This window comes from Artibeus jamaicensis, unplaced genomic scaffold (assembly GCF_021234435.1).
Source record: "Artibeus jamaicensis isolate MK-2021 breed Jamaican fruit bat unplaced genomic scaffold, CSHL_Jam_final scaffold_1031, whole genome shotgun sequence".
In the NCBI taxonomy this organism is placed as follows: Eukaryota; Metazoa; Chordata; class Mammalia; order Chiroptera; family Phyllostomidae; genus Artibeus; species Artibeus jamaicensis.
In genome coordinates, this window is record NW_026522026.1 from 2,797,120 (window position 1) to 2,818,617 (window position 21,498).

Below are 21,498 nucleotides of genomic sequence, written 5' to 3' on the forward strand. Positions count from 1 at the left end.
ACGGGGCAGGGGGGGCTGGGATGGGAGAAATAGACAAAAAACTGTACTTGAAAAATAACTAAAAAATTTTTTTAGTTTGATGTAGTTCTATTTGTTTATTTTTTCTTTTGTTTCTTTTTCCAGAGTAGATATATCAGAAAAAATATTGCTATGAGAAATGCCCAAGATTTTGCTGCTTATGTTTCTTCTAAACCTTTTATGGTTTTGAGCCTTGCATTTAAGTCTGTAATTCACTTTGATTAGAAAATTCTTTGAACTCACATAAGTTGAAACATTTGGTAGTTTCTACGTGTGTCATTCATAACATACATAAAAGTAGACTTAGAGTTAGTATAAAATTATCTGCTTTTTGTTTGTACATGCATTTTTTTCTGCAGTGAATTTTATCTCAAATTTCGAAATGTAGTGACTTTTATCTTAACTTTTGAAGAAATGCATTTGTAGGCACGGATGTGTACAGTTTGTGAACACAGGTAAACAGAGACAGACCCAACTTCAAGAAGTTATAAAGATATTTAGGACACAATACAGGTGAATGCATAGTTTCCCACCTCCATAATCAAACACAGATATGAACTTGGGTATCTGACCCTTCCCTATGGGTATATATGGAAAGAAAACAGGAAGGAAAACATAAATATGTTATAAAATACGAATAGGCATCAAAGCAAGAATCATGTAAAAATATACAGAGAGGTTAATACAGATAAAATACATACTTTTGTACACTAGTTGTTCTACCTATAATGTGATTTTAAAATGTATCTTGCAATTAGTGAAGGAAACAAATTTTAAAAACTTTTTCATTGAAATAAACAGAAGTTTTTTCCATTGTATCTAGATAGTTTTTAAATGATCTATGTGGTCTGACTAATGTAGAATAGTTTGGAGGTTGTATTTCTCTATGAATTGGATTTATGTGTATTTTAATGCAATCTTGGATTATATTCGCTCTTTTTAAAGCACTCACATAATATTTTTGCTCTTTGTAGCCTAGGATCCACTAAAATCCTCTAATGTTTTTCACATGATCATTACATTATATTTTTGAGATTATATTTTTGAACTTAAGGGCAGAACTTTTTATTAATGACTGCCAAATTTTATCCCATTTATGTCACCTTTTTATTGTAATCAGTTAAGGTAATTTTGAATCTTGATTCTCTTATTGGCTATATTATTTACTGCAGGGTGGCAAGCTTTTTCTACGAAAAGCTAGATACTGAATATTTTAGGCTTTGTGGGCCATGGGTCTTTGTTACATATTCTTTTTTTTTTTTTTCATTTAATACAAAAACCCTTTGTAAAGACTAAGATAATAGTCTTTACCCTAAGCGTAAAGACTATGTAAAGACTATTCTAAGCTCATGGGCCACATAATGGCAGTGCTGAGGCCATGTTTGGCCCACAGGCTGTAGTTTTTTTGACCCCTGATGAACTGCAGTGGTTATCCTTTGCTGTATAACAAATTATACCACAACACAGTGACTTACGATATCAAACATTATTATCCCGCATTATGATCTGTGGGCCTGCAATCCAGAGCATGGCATATCTGAATGCCTCTGCCTCCAAGTCCCTCAGTAGGGCTCTAATGAAGGTGTTGTCAGGTGCTGTAGTCTCATTGGAAGCCCCAAATGAGAGAGGATCTGCTTCCAAGCTTGTTCATGCGGTCGTTGGCAGATTCAGTTCCGCATGGGCTGCTGGACTGAGGGCCATGGTTCCTCACTGGCAGTTAGCCACAGGTGTCCCTCCATTCCTTGCCAGGTGGGCCTCTCCATTAGAACAACTAGATTACATTACAGTGAGTTAGCATGAGAGAGCAAAGAAGAACATGCAACATAAAATCCATAGTCTGTTTGTAACCTAATTTCAGAAGTGATTCCCATCACTTTTGCTGTATCATATTCATTATAAATGAGTCATCAGGACTGTTTACAAACAAGAGAGGGGATCAGACCAAGGTGTGAATACCAAGAGGTAGAAATCATTGGGAACATCTTGGGGGCTGCCTAGGGCATCCGGCCATCTAGAATTTTCTGCAACTTAAACAAAGCATGCTCTATTTACCCAACTTGTTGATAAAGACATATTGATGATATGGTGTTCATGACAAAGTCCTGTGTCATGCTTCCCTACCCCCAGGCTGATTCCTGTCCACTAAAGAATCCTGTGACTATTGCTGGTTGCCTGGCTAATTCTCAATAATGCTGTCATTGGACTAACATTTTATCATCATGTCCTTGGAGGTCTTGGGACACATTTTTGTCAGACATCTTAAAAAGTCACACTACTTACACATTGTTGGACAGGTGAGATCAAGTTAAAATAAGCTTCAAGGGCTGCAAAATAAAAGTCAGAGCAATGCTGTAGCTCAAAGGATATTAGAAGTAGAGAGGGCCAGTTCCATTCCCGCCTTCAAGACAGACAGGGCTGGTTACATATTATAAAGGGCAAGATTTTTTTAATCAAGTAGTGAAGCTCCCTTTCCTCCACTTCTATTTGTGCTCCAATAGACAGATTTATATTTTCTTGTAGAATTGTCAGCAGACAAAATCAGGAGTAAATGATACGTTATAAATCTTTTGAAAGTAAATCACACTCAGAGTTTGATTCAGGGATCTTTCAGGATTGGAGAATACCAGTCATGAATACCTACCATCTAGACAGCAAGCACATCCCAGGACCATGTTTCTACGACTTCAAGAATTATTGTAACAAGAATTGACAAAATTAAGTGCCATAGTTTAAGTGATAGAATACTCCAAATTCAGTCTCACTGGCAGCAACTTTTTCCATCAAATAATATAATAATTACTATTTATTGTGTATATTCTATGGGCCTAATTCTATGCTAAACAACTTTATGTAGATTTTCTCATTAATTCTTATGAACTCTGAGAGGAGGTGCTATTTTTTATGTGAACTTCACAGAGAGATAGAGCAGCTTGTCTATGGTTATTCGACTAGTAAATGATGGAGTCAAATTTTTAAATCTCAGCAGCCTAAATGCAGCCTCTTAAAACAGAGGCACAGTGTAACATTCGTTTATTTGAAACTGCTAAGGAAACTTTTCCTGGGGAACTTGGTTGGCTGATTTACTATTTTGTTTTTCATTTTGTAAGTTTGATGCCACTAGATGGCATCATTTTCAAAAGTTTTTTTATAGCTTAAGGTGGAAAAGTAACTTTATTTTTACTTTAAAATTTTAGTTTATGAAGATTCAAAGGGCAAACAAGATTATATTTAAACTGCACATAATGGTGATTTGATAGATGAATACATTGTGAAAGAATTCTCCCCCATTTAATTACCATATCCATCAGTTTGTTTGTTTGTTTATTCTTTTGGGGAGAGCATTTCAGTTTTACTCTCTCAGCAAATTCCAACTATGCAATACAGTGTTATAGAATCACCATGTTTTACATTACAGCCTCACAATCTTAATCTTGTTGTTAGTTGAAGGTTTGTACCCTTTTACCAACCTCTCTCCATTTTCCCCATCTCCCACCTCCTGGAACCACTTTTCTACTCTGTTCCTAAGAGTTTGAGTTTTTTTTAATTCCACATATCACTGATACCATGCAGTCTTTGTCTTTCTCTGTCTGCCTCATTTCACTTAGCATAATGCCCTCAAGTTCCATCCATGTTATCACAAATGGCAGGATTGTGTTATTTCACATGACTAAATAATATTATACATATTATATATACATATATAAAATTGTATTTATTGATAGATGTTAGGGGCTAAGGGGAATAGTCTTAAGAAAATAAGTTGTTTGTTCAACCTTAGCTGCTTGCTCAAGCTTGGGTGGGGGGGACCGCACCCACCCCCGGGCAAATGTTCCAGGAAGTTAAGAAGTTAAGAAAAGAACAATGAAGTAATAAGAACTAGTCAAGCAGATAGCCTCCTGGAAGTTTTTTACCCCCTAGCGTGAGCCTGTAAGCGTTAGGCGCGACTCTCATTTGTAGCCATTTTGGCACTCGTGTGTCTCCGGAGGCACCCCGAGAGTTCGCCCCTGTGCCGGTAAAACTTTGAAACTTTGGCCAATAAAACACCTCTGACTACCCAGCAGCCTCTGACCCTTGCTCGCAAGGACGGGTTGTAACAATAGACACTGAAGATATTTACATAGTGTGCCTTTTGTAAATAATGCTGCAATGAACAGAATGGTGCATATATCTCTTCAATATCCTGTTTTAATTTCTTTTGAGTATACTCACAGAAGTGAGGTTACTGGATTATAGGATAGTTTTGATTTTAAGTTTTTGAGGAACTTACATACTATTTTGATGCAGACACCAGCCTGCAGTGCCCGTGGCAATGTGGATGAGACAAGAGACAACTTCGCACAGACTACCAAGTCCTGTGGAGGAAAAGGGACTGCGTGGCTACTCCCTCAAGGGGGCAGCCCACTGACCTTTTCCTAGACAGGCTTTTATTGTGTTTAATTTGTGCAGGAAGACAGGTACAGCTCATTAATCATTGTCAGGCAGTAAGGATCAAACAGTAGATAGCATACAAAGAACTATTAGGGCTTCTTCTGAGTCAGGGTCTATCGGCTAAAAGGCTACAAAACTTTGGGAAACAAACTCATTTCCTCCTTGGACCTTTATCATTTAACTAAGAGCGTTCTTAGCAAAGCAGACCTCACAGGATTTTACATATGTTTTCTCAGGTCTGATCACTCGGGGAGGCCGCCCTTTCCAGCACAGGGCTGCGCCGCCCTCTGTCATTGTCTCAGGCTTAAGTCAGGCAGAGGAGGCAGATAGCCAAGGAATTTTCAGAGACTTCTCATTCACTCAGGGGAGTCAGGCTTCGTCAAAGCTGAGGGGCGAGGGTCCATCACCCCCTTTCTCCACAGCCCCCAAGTCCTTCCCTGGGGCCTCCACATGATCATGCCTGTCTCAGGTCTTTCCCCTCTTGGGGAATCTTACCCATCATTGGCTTACTGATCAAGCATTGGGGGCCAGTTATGAAAAAAGGAGCAGGAGCGGTGCTCCTGCCAGGGAGATAAGCTTTGTCTCCTTAGTGGCTTATGGCCCAAAGGTCGCTTACTCAGCCTTAGCCCTGGGGGGATTACAGCTTCTGAAACCAGGCAGGGCGATTCCCAACACCATTTTCCATAGTGACTGGACCAGTTCACATTCCTACCAGCAGTGGGTAAGTGCTTTTTCCTCCATATCCTTGCTAACACTTGTTATCTCTTGGCTTTTTGGTGGTAGCCATTTCAACAGGTGTGAGGTGATAGCTCATTGTTGTTGGTTTTTTTAAAATTATTTATTTATCTTTAGAGGGGAAGGGAAGGAGAGAAGGAAAGAAATATCAGTGTATGGTTGTCCCTCATGTGTCCCCCGCTGGGAACTGGCCTGCAACCCAGGCATGTGCTCCGACCGGGAATCGAACCGCGAGCCTTTGGTTCGCAGGCCTGCACCCAATCCACTGAGCCACACCAGCCAGGGCCTGATTGTTGTTTTGATTCCTACTTCCATGATGATTAGTGATGTTAAGCACCTGTTGGCAATTTGTATGTCTTCTTTGGGAAAATGTCTATTCACATTCTTTATTTTAAAATCAGATTTTTCTATTGTATGAGTTCTTTATATAATTTGGATATTAACCCCTTTATCAGATACATGATTTGCAAATATATTCTCCCATTCTCTAGGTTGCTTTTTAATTTTGTTGATGGTTTCTTTTGCTATGTAGAAGTTTTTTGTTTGATTTAGTCTCACTTGTTTATTTTTGCTATTGTTGCTTTTACTATTGGCGTCAAATTTAAAAAACATCATTGCCAGCAACAAAATGAATGGATCTTGAGGGTATTATACTAAGGGAAATAAGTCAACAGAGAAAGACAAACACTGTGTGGTTTCACTTATTCCTGGAATCTAAAAAACAGAACAAATGAAAAAACAATAAAATGAAACAAAAACAGACTCATAGGAACAGAGATCAAAGCAATGGTTACCAGAAGGGAAGGGGTGGGGGGGTGGGTGAAAAGGGAAAGGGGGATATAAGTCAGTATTATTGTCATTAGTTTACACCATGACAGACAGTTACCAGAATTAGTGGGGTACTCACATTGTAAGGTATAAAAATGTTGCATCACTATACTGCACACCTGAATCTAATATAACCCATATAACATTGTATGTTATACTTACTTAATAAACAATACTTAATAAAGAATTAAAATAAAATACTGCTAAAACCAATGATGAGGAGATTAAGCTCTATGCTTTCATCTGGGAGGTTGAGATTTTCAGGTCCTACATTCAAGTCTTTTATTCATTTTGAGTTAATATTTGTTTATGGTGTAAGATAGGGGTATAGTTTCATTTTCGTGTGTGTACCTGTCCAGTTTTCCCAACGGCATTTACTAGAGAGACTACCCCCTCATTGTATATTGCTGGCTCTTTTGTCATAAATGAAGTGACCATATATGTATGCGGGGGGTTATTTCTGGCCTCTCCATTCTATTATATTGAACTATGTGCCTGTTTAGGCCAATGCCATAGCTTGTAACATAGTTTAAAATTGGAAAGTGTGATGCCTCCAGCTTCGTCCCCACCCCCCCCCCAAAGATGCCTATTCAGGGTCTTTTGTGGCTCCATACAAATTTTAGGATTGTTTTTCTATTTCCATGAAAAATCTCATTGGAATTTTGGTAGTAATTGCATTGAATGTACAGACCTCTGTGGTAGAAAAAACATTTTAACAAAATGAATTCTTCTAAAACATATCTAGATGAAAGATCTTTTCATTTAGTTGTATGTTCTCAGAGTGTTTTATGAATCTCATAGTTTACAGTGTATAGATCTTTTCATCAACCTGTTTGAACTTATTTTTAGATATTTATTCATTATGATGCCATTGTAATTAAGAATGCTCTCTTAATTCTTGTGTTCTGGTAGTTTATTGTTAATATATAAAAAGCAACTAAGTTTTGTATATTGATTTTGTATCTTGCAACTATTGAATCTGTATATTGGTTTCAATAGTTTTTTTTTGGTGAAGTCTATTGTTTTCTCTATGTAGTATCATATCACCTGCAAATAGAGGCAAAAGCTTCTTCCTTTTCAATTTTGATGCCTTTTATTTATTTTTTTTTCATGCCTAACTGGCTAGGACTTTCAGAACTATGTTAAATAGAAGGCATTAATAGCCATTCTTGTCTTTTTCCTGATCTTAGAAAAAAAGCCGTTAGCTTTTCACCATTGAGTACGTCAAGTGTACCTTGTCTGGTGGTCTCACTATGGTGAGGTGTGCCCCCTCTGTACCTAATTTATTGAGAGTTTTTGTCCAGAATGGATGTTGAACTTTGTTGAGAGCTTTTCTGCCTCCGATGAGATGATTAGATGATTTCTAGTCCTTCATTTTGTGGATGTGGCATATCATATTGATTGATGAGTGTATATTGAGCCATCTTTGCATCCCAGGAAAAAATTACAACCAGCCATGGTGTATGATTCTTTTAATATTCTGTTGAATTCAAATTGCTAATATTTTGTTGAATATTCTTGCATATATGTTCATCAGGGATGTTGGCCTATCATTTTCTTTTCTTGGGGTATTCTTGTTTGATTTTAGTGTCAGAGTAACGCTGGCCTCGTGAAATAAGTATGAAAATGTTCCCTCCTCTTCTATTTTTTTGGAAGACTGTGGAAAGGATTGGTATTAGTTTTTGTTTTTTTTTAATGTTTGGTAGCATTTACCAGTGAAACCATCTGGCTCTGGACTTTTCTTTGCTGCGAGGTTTTTGAGTCCTGATTCAAGCTCCCTATTAGTAATTACTCTGTTCACATTTTCTATTTCTTCATGATTCAGTTTTGGCAGGTTGCGTATTTCTAGAAATTTATTCATTTATTCTGGGTTGTCCAATATTTTGGCATCAATTTTCTTATTGATTGGTTTTTCTGTGAAGACATTATTTATCTTCAGTTGGCCAAATTATGACTGCTATGTTTCTAGAAAACATTTTGAAGAGTGTAGAATAGTGATGTTAGAGGTCTAAGTGGGCAGAAATTGGAGTGTTACATTCTTTTTCTATCTGTTTATGTTTTGTTCTATGTTATTTTGAGGTTGAAGGTGATTTCTTATTGATTGGTTTTTCTGTGAAGACATTATTTATCTTCAGTTGGCCAAATTATGACTGCTATGTTTCTAGAAAACATTTTGAAGAGTGTAGAATAGTGATGTTAGAGGTCTAAGTGGGCAGAAATTGGAGTGTTCCATTCTTTTTCTATCTGTTTATGTTTTGTTCTATGTTATTTTGAGGTTGAAGGTGATCTTATGAAACAAAATTTCCCTCTGGAGGTTTTCCTTACATGCTATATAGTATGTATACAGAGTACTATTTGTCTGTTTAATATCAGGCATGGTAGACACTAAAAGCACTTTTCAGTGAAACACTGTGTTGTAACAAGCTTTAGCAACTTCACAAGTAAAATTTACATTGTCTGGAATTCACCTCTTCTGCTTATACTCTTGTGTGTACTTTAAGGCCCAACTTAGATTTGTATCTTTTTCCTCTGTGACGCCTTTTCTATTAATGCAGGCAATTATGTTCTTCTAACTGTACCCTCACAGCATCATTTACGGGATTCATTTGAGCCTTTGGTACTTTGCATATGGGCCACTGATATATGTCTGTCCTTCTGCTCCATAGGGGGCATCTCACAGGCAGTGTTTTAAAAATTTTTATTTGTAACCTTCTCTTCATCCCATTCCAATCTTTGCTCACAGTGCTTAGCATTGTATAAGACACAATACCCCCCAAAACTTTCTATTTTATAAATATGGTCCAAGGCAGAATCTTCTCTCTGTTATAGCTCTGAAAATGTCAAATACTTTCTCCTTTCCCTTCCAGCTAGGGTGTATACACTTAATCTTGGCTCTGTACTCAGAACTGAGAGTCAGTGCATCAAATACGAGGAACTCTGGACAGCTGTGTAGGTCGTTGCAACAAGGTAACATTATGTAGCAGTAGCAGCGTCAATCCCACTGGTGTCATTCATCGTACAGAGCCAGCTCTCTTTTCAACATAGACTGCAACAACTGTTGCTTGCTGGGAGCCACAGCAGGCTTCTCATTTGACCACATCTATGGTGTGATGTTTGGAGCAAAGCCCCATCTCTAATGGTCTAGGCTTCCTAATGATTCTATGAGTTATGCAAAATTCTTTTAATACGTTCATACTTTGCATAAATTGAGTGAACTTTGTTATTTTTTATTTCCAACTAAAAATGATATTAATGAGCACCCAGAGTGGACAGGGAGTGTTGTTTATAAATATGCTGAACAGTTTTTTAAAAAACAAATGATATTCTCAAATGTTTAACTTAGGACATATATTGAAAACTGTGTATATGTCCTAAAACTATGTATATGTCCATGCTCAGATTCCATCATCATATGTATTGGTCTGTATGATAATGGAATCTGAGCATGCTAGACCAATAAAAAGGAAGAATATAATTTAAAATTTAACTGAGTTTACCTACCTGAGTACTCTTATTGGAATTTGACTTCTAATGTATGAGCTTAAACATCGGGGAGTGGTTTTCATTGTTGGTCGATAATGGAGACAATAGCTCACATCAAAAGACATTGACACACCATAAAGAAGAAGAAGAAAAGAATGAAAAGAAATGCTGGATTAATTTGTTGTACGCGTTCTGCTTTTCTCACTCAACTGTGTTCCTCAAATGGGTACAGAAGGCAACCCCTTTACGAAAATCTTGAGAAACTCATTGGGGAGAAGAATGCCAGCACCTTATGGACTCCCTTCATTTCCATGAAGATGAGAAGATTTTAGATTGGTAGGAGCTAATGAGAAGCCCTTAATCAATAGAGGCAAATTAGGATGATTATTATAATAGGATACAGTAAATCCTGACTGTGAAACCAAGTAACTACTTGATCATAGCTGCCCATGATTAGCCACAGGTTGTCAAATCAAAAGTCCTGCCGCATTCCATCCTCAAGAGAGTAGTATTTATCAAACTGAATCTGAAAATATCTAGAAACATAAGTAAGCCGATCGATGACTTACACCCTGAGCATACTATTTCTACTACATTGTTATTTCTCTCACAACCTCATTTAGGACCTCAGGGGGAATTCCTTATTTTCTAAATATTTGACTCTGGTTAACAAATAAAGCTACATGAGTTGCTGGTACCATGTGGAGGTGAGCCGCTGCTGCCTTATAGCTTCACTCAGGATTGGCCCTTAAGGACCGTAAGAAGGAATTCTTCCTCATGGGTGGAATTTTAAGTATTTCAGATATTTTTCAAGTTTCATGCAAGGTGTGGCCTGAGTCACAAATCCATATTCATTCATGGCCATTGGCTAATGGAACAGGACAAAGAAGATTAGATTGGAATCTCAGAAACAAGAGGGCTTGAGAAGTGAAATATGTGGGTAGACCTCTGCCAGTTGACCCAGAACGGGAGAATATCATCCCATATGAATGTCCATCAAAAGGTCCATTATTAAGAAGAGGCTCTTAATAATCAGATGCAGAAAACAACAGTTCCTTTAACTGTCAATCAGCTTCTTTCCGTGGCCTCATCATTGCTTTTCCAATAGACCCATCAATAAGAGGGCCGTCCTGCAGGAGTAGAGACTCTATATGGACTCAGTGTTTGCTCCTGAATGCTGATTTGTTCACCATTGCTGGACGCCTAACTTGCCAGTAACAGCAACTTATCCTCAACCTTTTATGTCATCAATCTATTCATTTTTCTGTTGTATAAGAATGATCACGAATTAACAGCTTAAAGCCATACACATTTATTATCTCACTGTTTCCATGGGTCATAAGTCAGCACATGGTTTGGACAAGTCCTTTGCTCAAGGTAATCAAGTGTTGGCCAGATTGCATTCTTATTTGGAGGCACAACTGGGGAAGAACCAATTCTAAACTCATTCAGGTTGTCAGTCATATGATTGATGGCCCTAGCACTTTGCTGGCTGTTGTCTGGAGGCTGTTCACATTTTCTTACATGTACTTTTCTTAAACATGACCACTTACTTCCTCACACCCAAAAGCAGTTGGTTCAATGCTCTTTGCAGCTGATTTGAAATTCCTTTTTTATAACTTAATTTTTACTTTTGACACTCTTGCAGATGTTCCCATTGTCCATCCCTTTGCCCACCTCCACTCAGCCCCCACTGACCTTTCCTCTGGCCCGTGTCTGTGAGTTATGCATGTATGTTTTGTTAATCCATTTGCCTTCTTTCATCCAGTCCCTTCACCCCTCTGAGGTCAGTCAGTCCGTTCCATGTGTCCATGTCTCTGTTTCTATTTTGTTCTTTATTTTATTTTGTTTGTTAGAGTCTACACATAAGTGAGATAATATGGTATTTGTCTTTTTCTGGCTGGCTTATTTCACTTATCATAGTAATCTCCATGTCCATCCACGCTGTTGCAAATGTTAAGATTTCCTTTTTTTATTGTGTAAATGTACCACAACTTTTTTACTCTTAATCATTTTGAACAAAATCTCCTGTATATGCTTTTGTACTGGGCATCGCACAACAAATTATGTAGCCAGTTCTATACAAAAGGAGAGTCTCTAGCTCCAGTGTATTAAGGTGGAGGTTTTTATTAACATGATATAACCACAATAATGTTATCTATTATATTTTGTGATATAATGTAGTCACAGCAGTGATGTTCCATTACCTTTTCCACATAGTCTATTGACCACCACCAAGTCAGGTTCTGCCCAACACAGCGGGAGGGGGTTAGAACAGGAGGTGGGGGTCTTGAGGGCCACCTCCGGGGTCTTTCTGCCGCAGCACCATACACTGGAGTAGAGTACACAGGTGGAGCACAAATAACCAGAAAGGACATAGACTGGATTTCTCTGCCGGCCATGTTTTTGTCAGCACTGCTGTTGCCCGAGACATCTGACTGTCTTATTTACACTCAGTGTATCCCATACAACATTGTCTTCAAGGAGCTGATTTCACAGTTTACAGTTTAGCCCTTTCTGCCTGCCTTATAGATTGTAAGAATATGCTACTGAAGACTGACTTGTAGTGCTAGGAGGGAAAGCAGTATCTTCAGGGGTCAGGCTGTTGTTTTATAAGATGCATTGTATGTTCAGGACCAGCAGCCCCTATGTGGTACAGTTTCTCCTATAACCAGATGCATGTACTGGGGAGCAATGACTGTAAGTGATGGGCCACAGAATTGCACCTTAATGCCCTACTTGCAAATTTTTTGTGTCCTGTCTTTAGAGCACTAGTTTTTACCGGTTTAGAGGTCTTAATATGTAAATTTAATGGTTCCAGTGGGGGACAAAAGTAGAGTTTAACTGACTCAAAAATCAATACATGCAACTGGCTGTTTGGGCACCTCATACCATAAGACAAACAAGAGAAAAAAGAGGTTCACGTATTGACAGAGGTGACTGATCCTATCTATGAAGGGTGATAAGCTTGTTGCTGCACAATGAGGGCAAAGAAGAATATAGGAAAAAATGTCTTTCTTTTATAACTTTTACAATCGTTATTTTTGTTTCCTGATTTCATTGTCTGAGAACTCCAGCACACTGATGAAAATCAGGGGCTCTAGTAGGCATCTGTAGATGCCTACGCATTTATTGAAGATGCCTACACATTTTCAATTAATTGAAATAATAAGAAGTTATTCTTTTAATCTGTTAATTCAGTGAATCACATCAACTGGTTTCTGAGGTTGATCTATTTTTGGAGTTTCTGGAATAAAACCTGCGTGGTCACTCTATCTCTAGCTCTTCAGTGCTGGATTTGATTTGTTAGTTTTTATTTAGGACCTTGCATCTATATTTATAAACATAAGTCACATACCATCTTCTATTTTCATATTGTCTTATTCCACTTTTAGTTTGAAGGTAAATTGTGTAGTATGCTAGTCAGGGTTCAGATTAAGACAATAGATTTCACACTAAGTAAAAGGGGGTTGTGGCTGAGTTTGGGGGGTAGTGGTGGGGGTAAATGCAGGCAACTGTAATTGAACAACAATACAATAATTTAAAAAATAAATAAAAATGTTCAAGGAGAAGGAAAAAAAGAGATTTGCACTAAAGGATGTTAAATGGCTCACTTAGAGATACATTGCTAGGGTGAAAAAGACACTTTTGTCTGACTTTTCTGGAACTGTGCCCAATCCGTATTACAGAAGTGGGTCATCAGGGGAGACACTGCCAGTGCTGCAGTCAAGAATTTGACAAATTAAGAAGTTACCATCTCTGCCACGATCAGGAATCCACCGAATGAGGAAGTTACCTGCCTGTCAGTGTACAGGTTTCTCTGTTGCTGACTTAGGAATCACATCACCTCTGCTTGGCTGCTGATTTAGGAATTACACTGTTTGTTACAATCTACCCCAGCAAAGTGCTTGGCACCCAGCCTCCCTTCCCGCTTGACTCACTTCCAAATTAAAGTTTCATGTGAGTAAAGTTGCATAGCAAGGCCCAAACACATCTGGAATCTGAGCAAAAGAGATTCTAGGGAAGTCAGTGTTTTTAGAGGCTGCTGCCTGTTCTAAGAAAGTGGAGTAGGTATTAACTGGGCCAGCCTATGCTGGTGTTCGTGTGAAACTCTTCCCTCATTTTCTGTTGTCTGAAACAATATGTACAAGCAAGAACGATCTGTTTCTTGAATGTTTCTGACATACGCCTGTAAAATTTTGTCAGGGAAAATTTAATCTACCAGTTAATTTTATTCTATGTGTGATAGAAGAGGTAAGAGAGACCATGTTTATATTAATTTATAAATGAATAAAACGTCTTTGGAAGTGTTCCCAAGTAAAAGAAAAACACTGAGGTGTCTTTGGGAGAAATACCAGGCAGCTGGAGGATATGGTGGGACAATTTTTATCATAGATGCTGGGAGTATCTGAAGGTCAGAACCATGTGGACATACTACCTATGCAAATCAACAAAATAGAGTATGTAAAAGCATAAAGTGTTGGTAAACTATACTATTGTTTCATCCTTTATTAATTCTTAATATAGTTTCTTTGTGTAACTTCTTTCTTTTCCACTTCATTGCTAAAAATTTGTTTATTTTATTAGCATTTTCAAATGTCTGTTAGATGTTCTATTTTTTGTATTGATCCTTTGCCATTTCTTCTGCCCCCAACCAATCAATGCAGTTAAAGCTTTAAATTTCCCTCTAGGTGCACTTTAGGTGTACCCCACAAGTTCTAGTATATAGAACTTTACTTTTTTTAATTTTTAAACTGTCAAGACCATTTTATCACTCACACTAACAAGTTAAAACTTACTTTACATAATTTTTTAAATGCAGTAGATTCTAGACATTGTTGCATCTTACTTCCATGTACCACATTATGAAATGAAACATATATTATTCTGATGTGGAATTCATAGGAATGAAATCAATCTACTCATTTTGAGACCTCAGTTAAAGTCCCATGGAGTGCTTTCAGCATAAAAATGATACAAAACAAAAAGCTTTTATGAAACCTAAACTATCATTGAAGTGTTATCACAAAATATCTTAACCCACAATATTTTTTGAGGTCAAAGATGTAAAGGCTCAGAGTATTTTTTTATTCCTAGATTCTTATTTCTGTAGTCTTTTTCCTTTCTCCAAGATTCTTCACCTTTTTTTCCTCTTTATCTATTTACCCCACCAAAACCAGGAAAAATTTAAGAATCTATCATTGATACTTATTTATCATTTTCTTATGTTTAATCTGAAGCTTATGTGAACTTCAACCATCCATTTGCATTTAAGTCCTATTCTCTACTTCAGGTTTTAAGAGGATCTGCAAGAGGTGAGCTTAGTCAATTGCTTACCCTGTTGGATTTTTAACTCTTTAAGGAGACTACATGTTTGTATTTAACAGCAATTAGAAACAGATTCTGACACTTTGTAGGTATTTTATTATATGAACATAAAGGCATTTGATGAATATCAGAAACTTTCTTTATTCCTAGTGCTCTCTGATAAACGTTTAATAACTACACTTCTGAAAAAAGTATGCATACATTTAACATATGTTTATGACAAAGTTCATAGACATAAAGGATATGTAACACTTTACAAATAATAATAAAGCATATAATGCTTCATATGGTGTATTTCATATAGCCAATTGATTCTCACAGAATCCTTTCATCGTTTGTACCAAACTCTGGTGCCCAAAGCTGCCCTACGGGTCCAGCGTGATGTCGGTTGATAAGCTCACCTTGACAAGTAGGATGGAAGAAAAACCAGAGCAACTTCACATGTTCGCCAGTCATGTCTGTGACTCCTTTCCTGAATCAGGTAGTTTTTAAATACTGAAAGAGTATTTGTCCAATTTTTTGTTGGTAAAATGTATCATTTTGTTGGACAAGCGTATCATTTCATACAGTGTCGTACGAAATGATACACTTTGAGGTTTAATCTGCATTAACATTTTCTTCACAATTTTCTTAAATCTATCACTGAAACAACAAATCAAGACTCAATTTTTTGGTTTCCAAAATCAAATGGAGATCATTTTGATTCTTTTTAAGTGCCCTGTTGAATATAAATGACATCTATTAGTAATAGCAGATGTTAGAATTTGTTTGTTGAAATAGTTACTCTTTTGAGCAGATTCATTGTTAAGTTGCCCTATGCTATTGATTTTTCACTTTAAGATTTTTTATGTAAAAAAGGTGAACTTTATTGTGAGGAGACGGGTAAAGCTGAATCAGAGACTTAGTCTGAATTAGTTGTGCAACTCTAAGTAGGTCATTTTTCCTTTCTGGGCCTCTGACTTTGCTGGATGGCCATCCACGTACAGCTTTGAATTGAATGGTTTATTGATGTATTATTCACATGAGATACAATTCACCTATTTAAAGTGTACAGTTCAAAGGCTTTTGGTATATGTACAGAGTTTTGCGTCCCTCACCAAAATCAATTTTAGAACGTTTTCGTTACCCTGAAACCACCCCACCTTGCATTCCTTAGATATCGCCCCTCGAGCTCTGCCTCCTCCTCTGCCCTGCTTTCTGTCTGTCTACTTCCTCATTCATGACAATTCACATAAAGGAAATCATACAATATGTGATCTTTTGAAACTGTATTTTCCACCTCGCACAGTTATTTCAAGGTTCACCCATGTTGTAGCGCGTATCATTACTTCACTTCTTTTTATTACTGGATAATATTCCATTATATGGATATGCCACATTTAGCTTATCCTTCATCAGCTGATGGGCTTCTGCATTTTGTCTATCATGAAAAATATTGCTATCAACACTTGTGCACACATTTTTGTGTGACCACGTTTTCATTTCTGTTGGATATATACCTAGAAATGGCAGCGCTGGATCATTTGGTAACTCTGTCTTTAACCATTTGAGGACTTCCAGGCTCTTTCCCAAGGTGACCCCTCCATATTACAGTCCTGTGAACAGTGTTGGAAGGTTCTGTTTTCTCCACATTCTCACTAACACTTCTTTGTGTTTTTTTTAATAGTCCTAGTGGATATGAAACAACATCTCACTGTGTCTTTGACTTGCATTTCTCTGATGCTAATAATGTCGAGCAGCTTTTCATGTACTTATTGACAGGTACCACATCTCTTTGCAATACTAGCTGTCCAGATCCTTTGCCCATTTTAAAACGGGCTATTTTTCTTTTTGCTGTTGAGTTGTAAAGAGTTGCTCTTTTTTACATATGTATATTCTAGGTACATGTCCCTTATCAGATAAAAGATCTGCAAACATTTTTTCTCACCATTTGGGGTGACTTTTTATTTTCTTTTTTAAAGATTTTATTCATCCATCTTTAGAGGGGAAGGGAAGGAGAGAGGGAGAGAAACAATGTATGGTTGCCTCTTGTGTGTCCCCCGTTGGAAACTGGCCTGCAACCTAGGCGTGTGCCCTGACTGGGAATCGAACCTCAATACTTCATTTTCTTGATCTCATGCTTTGGAGCAAAAGTTTTACATTTTGATAAAATATAATTTATTTTTTTCTTTTGATGCTTGTGTTTCCAGTATATCTAAGAAACCATTGCATAATCTGAGGTCACAGAGATTTATGTTTTATAGTTTTTGCTCTTACATTTAGGTCTTTCATCCGTTTGAGTTAATTTTTGTATGTGATGTGAGGGAAGGGTCCAGCTTCCTTATTTTGCATGTGGTTATTCACTCGTCCCAGCACCACTTGTTGACAAGACTATCCTTTCTCCTTTGAATGGTTTTTGGACTCACCTAAAATCAGTGGACCATAGATATATGGGTTTATTTCTGGACTCCTAATTGTATTGCATTAACTTGTATGTTTATCCTTGTGCCACTGCACGCTGTCTGGATCACGGTAGCTTTGTAGTAAATTTTGAATGATCATCTTGTTTTCAAATCTGCATCAGTTTTGACATATACCCATGATTTATCTTTGGGTTGCACTTAGAGGTACTTGGTACTAGTATATCCTCATCATTGGGAAATTTATGGTCAGAGGCAATAAAGCCTAATGACTATGGGGACAAGTGTATGGAGTCAGAGAGGCTTGCATTTGAAACAACTACCATTTCGTAGGTATGTGGACTTGTATAACGCTTTCTGAGTTTCAGTTTCCCACCATAAAATGAGAACAATAATACTTACATTAGCAGATTTTTGTGAGGATTCAATGAGTTAATATACGTAAAGCACTCAGTAAAGGCAGGTTTTATTTTCTTGTCCAGAATGTCAACTTACATTATAAGCTAACCATATGTACACAGAAGCATTTTTAGGTGTGTAGTGAGAGTATATTTTCTTATACTTTGATTAAGAAAATAGCAATAAACTTTCAGGTAGTGGAAACCCATTTTGCAAGAAATATAAAAAAATGGAGCCAGAAGAGAAGAAAGATAAAGCAAAACTGCCTGTGGAAGAGTGTGTGGGGGAGGAGGCAGAAAGAATCCTTGCATGGTCCTTCTCCAGGAATTTAAGGAAATGTCTTTCTTCAATAGTTCTTTTAAAATAGTTTAAATAGTTCGTCTGTCTGCAAAGGCTTACAGCCTCTTTTGCAGACGTCAAGGAATGTACTTTCAAATAACCTTTTGGAATCTCTTCTCAGAACTTGTTATTGAAATACACCTCTGTGAAAGACAACAGGGTAGGTTTCCACTTAGCCTATGTCAGTCCCAGATTATAATTTTATTTGTGTTTTTAAACTTAAGTTAAAAAATCCATAATTCTCTTAAAACCAATAATAGCAGGAGTTCAAAGGACACGGGTTAAGCGTTTTCCAGCATGTAGTAACCAGACTACTAAACTCAGGCAGTGGCACTATTCCTGTATTTAAAAAGGTCCTGGGCGTCCTCTGTGTTGTGTTTGGTAAAACATTTGTTAACAATTTTCTTTCCCAAATTACTCCTGGGAGGAAACTCAAGTGGCCTCATGCACAAGTGGCTCAAGTGAGAAGATTGTGAGCAGTCAGCAATGTAACACCAGGTGGCACTCTTGTCCTAGGGAGTGCTGTAGAGCAAAACATTACACAAAGGACGCACAGCCTCAAAAGACTACACAACCTCCCAGACACCACTGGGAGTCTGCCTGACAGAGGGAACGGTACTGGGCCCTAGAGGCAACCGTGGGCCTGAAACAGTAGACTGTTACAGTAGGACAGGGGTGCAAAAAGCTGTATAGTAATAACCTAGGAAGAATAAGAACTAGTGCCTTGAAAGTACTTTATAATTACCTTCATTATTTATTTTAATACTGGTAACAATCATCTTTTCTCTGTTGCTCCATATACATGCCTAAAACATGTATGCTTAGATAATGGCATTTCTGTGTAGAAATGATGGCCCTCTGTGGTCTTCAGGCTGTAATCCTGCTTTGTCTACCATCTTCCTCCTTTTTTCATTACAGAAGTCTGCGGTTCCTGAAATGCATCCTGCTCTATTGCATCTGCTTTATTTGTGTATGGTAGCATTCTGCCTAGAACTTTCTTTGTTCTTTCATCTTTGTGGATGATTTCTGCTCCCGCCCCCCGAGTTAACACAGATATGACTTCCTTGTACACGCCTTCTTCGACCACCTCCCATGGACAGGAGTGTGAGGTCTGAAGTGTATGTGACGTGTGTGACAGTGTGGTAACAGATGTGATTTATTTGTGTCATACAGGTCCAATTATTTTAGTGTATTTACATTCCAATCATTTTCCTTTATTTATTCATGAGTATTTATTATTTCTTGATCCATCTTCAGGTCTGCTATGTTTTTATTGTTAGGTAAGAACCTGAGTGCTACTTAATATTCCCCTTCATGCCAGTATAAGATGACATTTTCTCTGTTTGTTTGTTTGCTTATTTAGTGTTGTTCCTAGTTAATTTAGTCAAGAAAGACGTCCTCAGTTCCTATGCACAAGGTGCTATTCTAAGCATTGGGAGCACAAGGTATAAAAAGGATAGTATAATGAACAAAGTTATTGGATATTGGTACTTAATATTTTATTGTTCTTTAAAATTTCAAGGTTAAATTTCATCATTGCTAAAATCTGGCAATAATAAGGTTTTTCCTGAATTATAGCTGGTAGATTGTTTTCTGTTATTTTCTAATTATAGTTTATATTAATAAATCCCCAGTGCATTGACTCTTGCCCACAATGCACCTTCTAACCCTCCTCTTCTAATTAACACTGCCTCCAAAGATCATCTTCATACTTATTATTATATCCTGGGATTAAAAAACAAACAAAAGACCCTACTGTCAACTGTAAAATTAGTCCCCTTTTCGAGCTCTTATGCATAATTGTGAATTAGGGCCTTTGCATAGTCAGAGTCCTGGAAAGAACCAGAAGAAACCTCCAAGAAGGCAGTGTCAGAAGAGGGCTGCTTAAGAAGGTGTGGGCAGAGTTTAGAAAAGCAGACTATCTCCGGGCTGGCACGATGAGGAGATAGTGGTCCTTCTAGGCCTCAAGAGGCAAGGGGAGGGACAGACTCCAGAACTCAGAGAGGGCAGCGGTGGGGAGAGGACTGCCTGACCAGAACTAAAGCTTTCCTCAGAGAGATGCACCTTCCCGTGGTGACCAGCAGGTCAGGAACCTGGGAAGTTACTGCTCTCACCTCATCCCCCCACCAAGCCCAACCTGCGACCAGGGATTCGCACTGACAGACCCCCTGGAATCTAGTGGGGAAGGGATTCAGTTGATCCAGTTCACAACGATCAGCCTCCTGTGACATAGATAAGGGTTGAGAAGGGCATAGCATGGAAGTGAAGAAGCAAGTTGAAGAAACTCAGCACAGGCCTTAACTCCTTCGTTACCTGGGAGACATAGCGAGTTTTATTTATTAAAAGGAGTGTAAGTTTATTTCTGCACTGTCTTGTCTACAAATCAGTCTCCTTTTCATGAAAAAATATCCTCTCTTCTTAGTTTTTTCATTCCCAATTCATTTAATCAGTATTTATTGAATCTTTCTTTGTGTAGGCTCTGGGGGCACTGAAATAAAGGCACAGCATTCAATCTCAAGGGTCACACCATGGGAGAAAGACAAGAGAAATAATCAGGCCACCACTTCAGGGAGGACTGTAAGCACAGTGGATTAGGGGAATGGCCAAGACAGTGGTAACTCACAGGCAGGGAAGCTACCCCAGATCACAGGCTGTCTGGAAGGCTTCCTTAAAGAGGTGATTTGAGTAGACTTGGACAAGTTTAACTCTTTGTATCACCTTTTTTATATGTATTTAATTTTTATTTAACCCTTCAAAGATCTATGGTAGGTTATGTGTCTGTGAGTTTCCTTCTAGTTTCTCTTCCAATTTTACCTTCTTAACTCTTAATTTCAACAGATATCTATTTATTCTTTTTTTAAGTTGGCTTTTTGAAAACTGAGGTATCATTGACATGTAATGTTATATTAGTTTTAGGTGAATGACACAGTGATTTGATATTTGTATATATTGCAAAATAACCACCACAATAAATCCAGTTAACATCCATCCCTACATACATAGTTACAAATTTGTTTTCTTGTGATGAGAACATTTAAGGTCTATTATCTTAGCAATTTTCAGTTATACAATAGTCTTACTAATATACAATACAATTTTATACTATGGTCATTATGTTATATATTATATCCACGTGAGTTATTTATTTTATGTCTGGATGTTTGTAATTTTTAACCCTCTTCAATCATTTTGCCCACCTCCTTCATTCTGAGTTAATTTTTGTTTATGGTCTAAGATAGTAGTCTGATTTCATTTTTTTTCACGTGGCTGTTCAGGTTTCCCAACATTGTTTATTGAAGAGAATGTCCTTTCTCCATTGTATGTTGTTAGCTCCTTTGCCATAAATGAATAACCACACATATGTGGGTTTATTTTGGGATTTTCTATTCTGTTCCACTGATCTATGTGTCTACTATGCCAATATATACCATGCTGTTTGGTTACTGCAGCTTTATAATGTAGTTTGAAATCAGGGAGAGTGTTGCATCCAGTTTTGTTTTTCTTTTTCAAGATTACTTTGGCTATTTGGTGTTTTTGTGGT